The sequence below is a fragment of the Dermacentor albipictus genome, chromosome 2 (genome assembly GCF_038994185.2).
Source record: "Dermacentor albipictus isolate Rhodes 1998 colony chromosome 2, USDA_Dalb.pri_finalv2, whole genome shotgun sequence".
NCBI classification, from domain to species: Eukaryota; Metazoa; Arthropoda; class Arachnida; order Ixodida; family Ixodidae; genus Dermacentor; species Dermacentor albipictus.
Genome location: NC_091822.1, coordinates 176,827,063 through 176,836,870, shown reverse-complemented (window position 1 = coordinate 176,836,870; position 9,808 = coordinate 176,827,063). Strand labels below are relative to the sequence as shown.

The following is a 9,808-nucleotide window of genomic DNA, read 5'->3' as shown; positions in this document are numbered from 1 at the left end:
CAGAAGCTTTTGTTGTTGAATGCATACTTCGGTTCCTTGGTGATGAAATTACCCTTCCTTTCTCTAAATCCAAGGGCGAGATCTCGCATTCTGAATGTTTGCTTGCGCTCTCATTATTCGCCTTCACTGTGCTTTCGTCAGCGGTCGTCTGCTTGGTGAAGCGGGAGCCCCAATTGAACACTGCCTACTCACTGATGTAGGAGGTGAAGCAAACATTCAGAAAGTTAGAAGCTGGCGCAATTTCATCCCAGGTTGTTAATCCAGTTTAACATTGAAGCATCCTGGTAGTATTAAAGTACTTTAGAATGAGGTTCCAGAAGCATTGCCAAGTTTGCAACTTGGTGAAATTTGTATTTTGGAACAATTTAGGCTCTTGGTGAGATTAGCAGTGAACACAGAGGTTTTCACATGGCGATTGGTGTTGTCCAAATGCATGAAGAGGTCACAGTATAGGTACTTAAGCTAGTGTCGGGTACCCATAAGCACCCGCAGGGGCCCCGTGACAGTGTCTCCTTTAACTTCAGATATGCTTCACTGCATGATGATAAATATGCTTCGCCGCATAACACGACTCTGCTGCAGCAAAGGTGACTTAAACCGACAACAGCCGAGAAGGTGCAAATAGCACAGGGCTGCCTGGTTCTTGCTGTTGGCCTTATTTTTCTTCTTTTCACAGTGTCCTTACTGTAAGTGCACTCCAGAGTTACAATGCCGGAATATGCATGTGTGCACAAGCTTTCTTTCAAGAGTAACTCACGATCATAAGTTACGTCATCATGGTTTCGTACTATGTTATGGCATCATAAGCGAGACATAATAAAGGGGGCCTCAAAGGCTGCGGGAGAGACTAATCTTTTGTGCGAGATTGTGCTATCCTTGCTGCAAGCAGTGCAATATTATTACTCTCATGTCTATGGTGGCATTGTCGATTATGAATGTTTCCTTACTGCGTTAAAAAAATGTGTAGTGCATCTTTCAGATAATAATGGCATTATAGCTTCAGAGTTGTTCCAAGTTTTGGGGACTTGTTCACTAAAAGTACATTATTAGAAAAGCTTTAGAATGTATAGGTCATAATTGCATTTGAAGAACTGTAAGTCTTCCTACACATAGCAATTAGTAGCTTACTGTGCGATGTTGAAGGTGGTTTTTATTCATAGGCCCTACGCAGAGAGCAGCAACACAATGCCTGGCATGTGACAAGGGTTCGTAACTGTGTTTGCATTTCCAGTGCTCGTAACTGATTCAAGTCTTAATGCATAAATTTGCTTTATGAATTATTTGTAGACAGAAGGTGCTTGAATATTGGTTGCATGAAATGCTCCAATGCACACTGTATACGTATAGGGCGTCTTTTATTACCATACAGATTTTCTTGTTTTCAAGTTATGAGCGTGGAAAATGTGGCATTCTTGCAGAGGAATTCCTCTAATGCACTCTCATTTCTCACAAATCTTGAAAGTTGCACCTAATTCAAGATATTCATCATTGAATTTCACTGGTAAATCGAGGCAATATTGGAACTGAGTGTGCTGGGAGTGCAGAAAAGAAGGTCCCGCTATCTCATCAGATGGAAACATCTTGGCCAGTCATTGTAGCTGCTGATACGACACACTTTGCCTGGCAAGCATGTGCGTCAGTGTGCCATATCAGGCTATCATTTAAGCTTTGTCCCACACTTCTTCACAGGGCACTGCCGCCTGATGTGGAGGAGGATGCACCAAGTTTTGATTGTACTCAATTGAGCGCGGTAATGAATATCTCAAAATAAGTGCAATTTTCGAGATTTAGAAAAAGAAAGGGTGTGCGTTCACATGCGACTGCCTCCAAATATGCCATTTAGAAGGCTGCCGCCAAGTTACTAATAAAAAAGTGACTGAATTTTTCAAAATTTTCTGAAACTCGCATTATTAGCAGCATAGTGTGTCCACCTCACCTAGAAACTCCTTTGCAAAAACGCCGGGCTCTCCGTGCTCAAAACTTTTTGCTAAATATCTGCATGGTTAAAAAAAAGTAGATATGCACAATTGTTTATGCATGAAAGTCGTACACTATCACTTTTCAAGATTTTTGCCCTTCTATGCAACACCAGAAAAATTGGAAATAGAAGCTTCAGGTGACCTATCTGATTTGTTGCAAGTTGCATGGCCATATTATTGTTTTAATTTTTCGCTATTACCTTTTACTGTGATGTCGCCACTGCAGCAGCTCGATGGCTGTGGCTTTTCATTCCAGGTCACAAAGCTGCACCCAGGTAGAGGCAGATTCCAAAAATGCTTGTGTACTTAAGTATAGCTGCACATTACAGAATCCGAGGCCCTCAACAATCATCCGTAGCCCTCTTCTAGCCCACGAGTTCCTTATATTTTATTGGGATTGAAGAGCAACGTTTGTGCTATATCCCTCTATTTCAGACGAAATAATGTGCATGCAAAATTATATCTTCATTACTTTACACCATAGTACCAATATCTGTCGTGCGTTGATTTTTGATGTCTTTGCATTTGCTATAGCAAGGATTTTAAACATCAGCCACAAAAGAAAAAATAAATGGTCAAAGAACCAAGAAATGGTGTGTAGCAGCTCCCTTCTTTTTTTAATTGGCGGCAAGTTTTGCACTCGTTGTGTACTTCAAAAGAAGTGTTACCTTCCTGCTTTGGAACTTTGTGGTTTTGTTCTGCCAGCTGCTTGACCAAAACAAGCAAAATGTACTTCGGATATTCCACAATTCTGTATGCATTCGGTACAATAAAATTTGTTTCAAGAATGGACAAATGCAGTGATGGTTGTATTGAAAACTGCAACATGCCGATTTTAGTTTCATGCTTCATTAATTTTCTCAGAGCCCCAAAGAAAGCATGCGAGGTTTGAAAATATATCATGCGACGAAGTGCTGGCCTGCCATGACATTAGTGCACTCGGTCTAGAGAACTGATTGATGCTGCACATACATTGAACATGGTGGCCATGACCATCCCTCATGAATTGGCATTCCCTGCCTAAACCACCTCACCAACACAGCCTGTTAACAGCAAGAAAGCTGACGAGGATTCCAAGAATTTCTATGCACTATTAGTATCGCCCTACTGAAATTACTCCATTTGTTTGCTGACAATTGTCTTGACAAAAGTGGAAGCCGAATCGGTTGTGTTCGATCAGTTTTATTTACATACAACCTATTATAATGTGGACCTTTCTTCGCCTCTTCAACTGTTCCACAGCTGCTGCTGCCATCTTGCATGCCACATCGAGGAGGAGGGGGGGGGGGGGGGGCAATGTACATGGCAGGTGCATGGGAGGATTTTCCAAGGAACTCTGGAAAGCTGTAATCAAATTGTGGGCAAAGTTTAAAAAGTCTTAAATACAAAAAGTGTGAAGAGTATTGTAACCTTGTACATGTTGATCACACCACATGTTTCAGCTGCAGCTGTAAGTGCCTTGTCTCAACCAAGCTACAGTTCTTGCAATGTTCCACTTTGTGATACTCAGTATGAATTGATAAGACTAGCTGCTATTCTAGTGGTTGTGCAGGCCACAAGGGAACAGTGCCTGGCCTTTGTGCTCGTATGTGTAAATTTCTCTCTTTCGGTCTCGCCCAAGCCACACCAAAATGTTATCCACAAGTGTCGTGCCAAAAAGGCCTGGCAACATCTCGTATTAAGCCGTTTGACCCATTTTATTGCACTGATGCACACGGTGCAACCAAATGTAGGAAATGACATCGCCTAGGTGATTAGTAAATTACCCTTCTAAAATACCACAAGAGCAACTTTGCTGTGGCAAGAGCCTTAGGAAAAACATAAGAGACACAAAAATGAAGGAAAAGCGACACCTTCAAGTTCCCGCACCAACTCACCGTGACAAGCAAAGATTTTGACAGTGGCTGCTTGAGCTTAGTTATTTGGAGATACATGCAGTTGAATGCTTTTACGAGCATTGAGATGCCCCACTATGCTAGCTTGCCTTTTATGGCTATAGAAAGTTGTATACTGCCACAAGTCTGCCTATTCCGATTAGAATCTATATTGAAGCTGCTTTGAGCAACAGGTGGTATTCTATTTCAGCGCTAATGATACATTGAGAGTAGTGTGCCTGGAAGGAATAGACAAAAGCATTGCAGAAGCTGCAGTACTTTGTGCTCGCTGAATGATCACACGAGAAGGTAAAGATGCCATCAGAAAGCATCTTTCGTATGGAGTCTCTTTAAAAGAAAAACACTACAACTAGACATGGTGACAGTTGTGGGCAAACTAAAAATATAATGATAGTTCAAGGTGTGGTATGGCATGTTTATGCTATTTCTGAAAAAATAAACACGGCAAGTGTGTCCATGCCAACAACTGACACAGGATGTGCAGATGCAAAACTGCAATACAGCACCACGCCGTCAAAACAACAGTATGCAAGTGGTGGTCCAGCATCAAAACTTCAATGTCCCTACACTGCAACACTGGGAGGCCACGCTGCGTGACAGAAGCCTGGGTGGCCAGCAGGCACTGCTCTGTCGGGCACAGGACGTGGCAGCAACTATTTCTCCTAAGGATTCAATAAACGGATTTCTCTACCTCACCCGCCATGCGATGCGCCATGTGAGGGAATGACAGTGCCACTACTCTCACAGGATATGGATGGTGCACAACACCACCTTGAGCATCGGAGCGCACGTCTGTCTGTGAGCTCTGTGTACTACAAACACAAGTGGTGCATGCAAGGTAACATTTAACACATCACTGCCAAATGCCATCAACGAACAGAAGCATCAAAGAAAGCTGCTTACATAATTTTCACAGTGTGTCGGAACTGCATATTTTTTACATCCTGTCTGCATGCCGCATTGTTCATCACTGCTAAAAAGTGCATAGTTGCATGGTACTTTTTTTCGATTTTGTGCACTTTCCTTTGTCTTGAAAAAATAAAGCAGATGTCTCTCAATGAGCCGTAAGTACTAATGTTGCTCAAAAGGGTAGTTTATTGAATTGATTGCATCTGAGTACTGCAGGCCTAGTTTCTTTCGGTCTTTCTCTTTTAAAGCCTCGGCACAAGTTAGCTGAAACACCGTGTATACTGGACAGCTTGCCTGGCTGCCCGCACCGCTGAGGCGGAGTATCTTACGTTTTTGTGGTGCACTTGTCGCCGTCTCGTGGCACCGGTCGTCCATCCTTGTCGCGCACACGCCAGCGTCGTCTGGTGTTCCAATTGGCTGCAGCAAAGCGGACAGCTCTGGCGGGCAGGAAAAAAAGTGGCTTGCTGCCTCGTTTAACGCCTGCTTTTATCCGCCTGGCCAAGAGCTTTGCCCGGTTTAGCCGCTCCCTCTTCAGTGTGAACGTGCCTTTAGAGTAAAAAATCAACAGCTTGCGCTTCCACATTTTTTGCTTGGTAGCTACATTCAATTTGCTTGCTCCTCGTCTTTTAGATGTCTAGGCTCCTCACATTTTAACGTGGCTGAATAGTGCACAAATCAGAAACGAGAGTTTCTGTGGCCTAGCCTTCTCACACTTGCAAGGATACCATCCAAAATTGACCTATTTTTCTTATGGGGTGCCCACTGATTATGAGGATGCTGACATCAAAGGATCTCGAGTGGTTCTCTAGCATTTTGGTGACAAACGGAATACAGTAAATGCCGAGCTACAACTGACTTGATATCTGTCAGCACCAATGAACGCAGTAGTTAGTATTCTCACTAAATTGAGAATCCAGCCCAACAGCAGATGGACACCAGTGGTTTGAATACCCCGTGTTGGCAAATTTAACTGGCTGAAATCAAGCATTTAAAAGACACACTCTTAGTTCCATCCCTTCAATCTGTGAGCATAATGAAGATCAAAGGTCAGGTTATGTGGCTGCAGCACCTTCTGTTCATGCAGCATACCTTGTGTGCAAGCCACATCTATTTACAACAGAAACCGCTTTCCACCCGTGAGCTAATGTTTGGAGTTAAAATATGGTAGAATTTTTTATCCAGCCAACGCGTGCACGCTGAAATCCAAGTGGTACAGCCAATATGTGCCTGTTTAATCACTGCAATGCATTGAGACACTTCCGACAACGCATGGCTGTACCAGAAAAGGTTTTAATTTTTTTCACTAATGCCATGTACTTATGAACTTTTATGAATGTACCTGCAGCTTTCGCAGGCTTTCGAGTAGCTCGAGCGTAAAGTGGCCTGTGTGTTATTGCTATTCAGCCGGAGTGCAATAGGAGCCAGTCAAATGAGTAAAACATGAAGTCAATGTGCACACAAAGACTACATGTACCCTTGCATGACTTCGTGCCACAGGTAGCCAACAGCTTCCAATTCACAGTTCTTGTAATATGCTTGTGGCAGCCATCTACAGTGATCTATTTGATTTAACGGGGATGTGTATGTTAGCTGAAAAAGAGAAAATATGCTAGGAAATATATTAACACCGATGGATGCAATATATCCTTTCCGGTAGAGTTTTGCACAGAAAAGTTAGCAGATTCCATGCATATGTGAAAATCGGTTATAAGTGAAGCCTTTGTAATATTCAGTAAAATGCAACCACTCGTTCACTTCTATAACTCTGCACACAATGCATGTCCTGGTCTCGTTTAGTTCATTTTTGTCCATACTCGGTTGCTTTCGATGCTGACTTTCCGACTTCTCTGTGGCTGACTTCTTAAATTTCCTGTTGTATACTTAATTTCTTGCCTCTTGTTCTACGTGTCTACCCAGTGGTACATGTTGAGCTGCACTTAACAGGTAATCCAAGTTGCCATTTGGACACATGCCAAGCAGCACATATCCAGTGCCATACACAGTGACCAATATTGGCAGGACTGCAGCAGCCACCACCCCCTGAGCAAGGAAGAGGCAAAGAGGGTTTCGTTTTAAGAACCGCTCATTAAAGTTATTCAATCAATCAATCAAAAATATGTAGCAGCTTGCATATGGGAATGCGATTTATTCGCGATGCTAATAATTTGATCACCTGTTTTGGTAGCTGTGGGCACGAGAAATTTAGACACCTAACCGCACCAATTCAGCTATTATGAAAACGCGGAATTTCGATCAAAAGAATCCATTTGCCGCTGTGGTGGTTTGAAGGACGGCGACAGAATAAACCAAACATTGTAGAAAGGGAAGTTAACAATCTGCGCAACCGCCCTATCGCGTGTTTGACAAAGAACTTGACGAAAAAATGTGCTTAACGTGATTCAGAAACATGTCTACACAGGAACGTTCAATGGTAGAAATTACACTTCACCGCTACAGAGTAGCGAAGTTGCCCTGAATAGTGGGACCAATATTTTCCGACCGCCCAACAAAGGGTGAAGTGCGCACAGTATGTACGGCAACACTTGCTTTGTTCACCGCAGTAATGCCACCCTGTAATGGAGACAACTACGACAAACGGTCCGCATTTCTTCAGCAGCGAGAAAAAGTGAAACATTTTTTTACCGAGTCAGAAATAAGCCAAGCGTGTTCCTGACGGTATGTAACGGCATGCCGCTGGAAAAAAGGGGTCCATACCTCGGGGTTCAAATTCCGCAGACACGGCATGCGCTTCAGCGTAGCCGTCAATTTGCGGTTGAGCAAGCGACGTTTTTGCATTTTCTGTTCCGCATCAGCATCTTCTAGCCAGCGAGAGAGCACCTTGAAAACCAGCACGACGGGCGCCGTCTCGCTGAACAATCAAGGCCTAAAATTTAAAAGAAAACAACTATTAGCGCTTATTGTTTCAAATTTTGTGATTTCAGTACCTTGATGTTGCTGCATATTTCTTGTAGATCCATGTTGCTTTTACGGTCATTTCCGCCAACATAAAGAACGGCGAAATCGACGCGCTCGAAGCGCATCGTGGAGACAGCCCACGCCAGCCACACTGAATTGTAGCCAGCAAAACTGAATGTGCAGTCTTTAATAGACTCAATTAGGCGCAGGCGCGACCTATTAAAGAATTTAACCTGACTCGCCGACAATGACGCCGCGCAAGGACGGCATGACTCAACACAATCCAGCGAGGTGTAGCCCTGTAACCGGCAGAAACCACAGGGATTTTGCAGCAGCACCTAACAGCGTCTTTCCCTAGGCGTACAAGTACCTATCTGGGGGCAGGGAGTACGGCACTGGCTCACGTCACATCCGGTTTTCCTCTAAACCGGGTACAGCCGGCCTGCGGGGATACGCTTCTCTTAGACATACTTCAGTTTCGCAGCTCCCTATATCACTCTAAGAACAGTTTACACCCTTTGGCTTGCCCCTTCTGCCACACAAAAATAATCGTCATCTGCCTTGATGCGTTTCCTTTCTTTATCGCTGCAAGCCCGGAACTTTCCAGTGACGAATGGCACGCGCGTTATCAGAAGAGGCACTCCAAAGGGTGTAAGCTGTTCTATGCTGATAACGCGCGTGCCGTTCGTTACTGGAAAGTTCCGGGCTCACAGCGATAAAGAAAGGAAACGCATCAAGGCAGATGACGATTATTTTTGTGTGGCAGAAGGGGCAAGCCAAAGGGTGTAAACTGTTCTTAGAGTATGCGAGCCCATTGACCGTCGTGCCCGAAACGGGTGTCACTGAAACTACCAGCGCTGCAGTCGCGTCTTTCGTCATGCGCCGCGCGTCGTCTGCTACTGCTGCGACGCGTCGTTTGTGCACCAACAGGCCTTTATCCGTTGGTAAATGTAGTTTAGATACGCAGTATAAGTTTTGTGACAAACCTGCCGCGCGTAAGTAACGGGTACTTCACGGTGTCTGTGCACTATCGGCGCTGCAGTGACATATCTCTCACGCAGCGCGCATCGTCTAACTCCTGCGATGTCATCTCTGCGGTGGGTCGTTTTCCCCAACTGGCCTGTGCCGTTCGCTCTTTGACGACTGTGTTTTGGCTGCCCGAACAATATTTTGTGCCAAGGACCTTTGAATGACATGTCTAGCTAGTCTTTAGAAGCTGCAACTACACCGCAAATGAGAGGTCGTGCACTGCGATTCCGCTTTTCAACCAACTTTTTCCCTATAAAAGCGCCACGGTGCTCCATTCAGCGGGGGTTTTATTTTTTGCTGCTTATTCTTAAGATCTGTACTCATTAAAGACGGCGAGCGCCTGTGCAGACGTAGGGACATTAACGCATCACGCCCAGCAGTCGCTTGAGACAACGCTGTGGTGAATTGATCCACCGGCCCCCGTCAACGCTTCTTCCCCTAATAAATTTAATTGACACATATATTTTTTTATAGTTGTCCGCGGATATTATGGGACGTGCATATGAGTTGGAAGTGATCTGTGAGCAGTGACAAGGACGAAGTTAGATACTATGAAGATATTTATGTCAAAGCTTAATTCATTTTCTTTTTGACGAACAAAACTAACAAACACAGTTTGTGCACAAAAAAGTAATTTTGAGCTACTTTTGCTCAAAGCAATTTTGCCCTCTTTCTGGCTGCTTGCACCTGCTATGTCAGCGAGTTATCGACGCCAATCAGCACGAAATAACCTACCAGCTCACCTGTCCATATTTGTGCTTGAGCAAATGGTTGCGTACACACTTCAGGGCATGTGGCACATCACACAGGAAATAAAGGTACGCGCGCTCAGGCAGGCATGTATGTGGAATCTTGTGAGAAGGTGAGGTTGCGCTGCCGCTGATTCCCATCTGCTGCCACATCGAGCGATTGTTCGCAGCTCCGTCACCGACTACGGCGATCACCATAGCACCATGTTTATGCAATTGCATTACTGCTTGCCACACCAGCTCTACTAAAGTCTTGCCAGGCGCAGCACCTTTCTTGGCAAAGGTGGCAATCGGTTGCAGCCAGCTCGCCAGAAGTGGTACGAACATCAGC

The 9,808-nt window shown here is 44.5% G+C and overlaps 1 long non-coding RNA gene across 3 annotated transcripts; it reads right to left on the bottom strand.

Moving 5' to 3' along the window:
• Window positions 1-3,076: 3,076 nt before the first annotated feature.
• Window positions 3,077-8,065, bottom strand: LOC139056333 (uncharacterized). Of its 3 annotated transcripts, none has more exons than XR_011512291.1 (4): window positions 7,729-8,065; window positions 7,499-7,667; window positions 5,113-5,329; window positions 3,077-3,323 (listed from the first exon to the last, which is right to left on the bottom strand). It is a non-coding gene; the product is annotated as an uncharacterized lncRNA (long non-coding RNA). The 3 variants fall into 3 exon arrangements; XR_011512290.1 differs by having other exon boundaries at window positions 3,087-3,323; window positions 5,113-5,220; window positions 7,729-8,035; XR_011512292.1 differs by lacking the exon at window positions 5,113-5,329 and having other exon boundaries at window positions 3,135-3,323; window positions 7,729-8,022.
• Window positions 8,066-9,808: the final 1,743 nt, after the last annotated feature.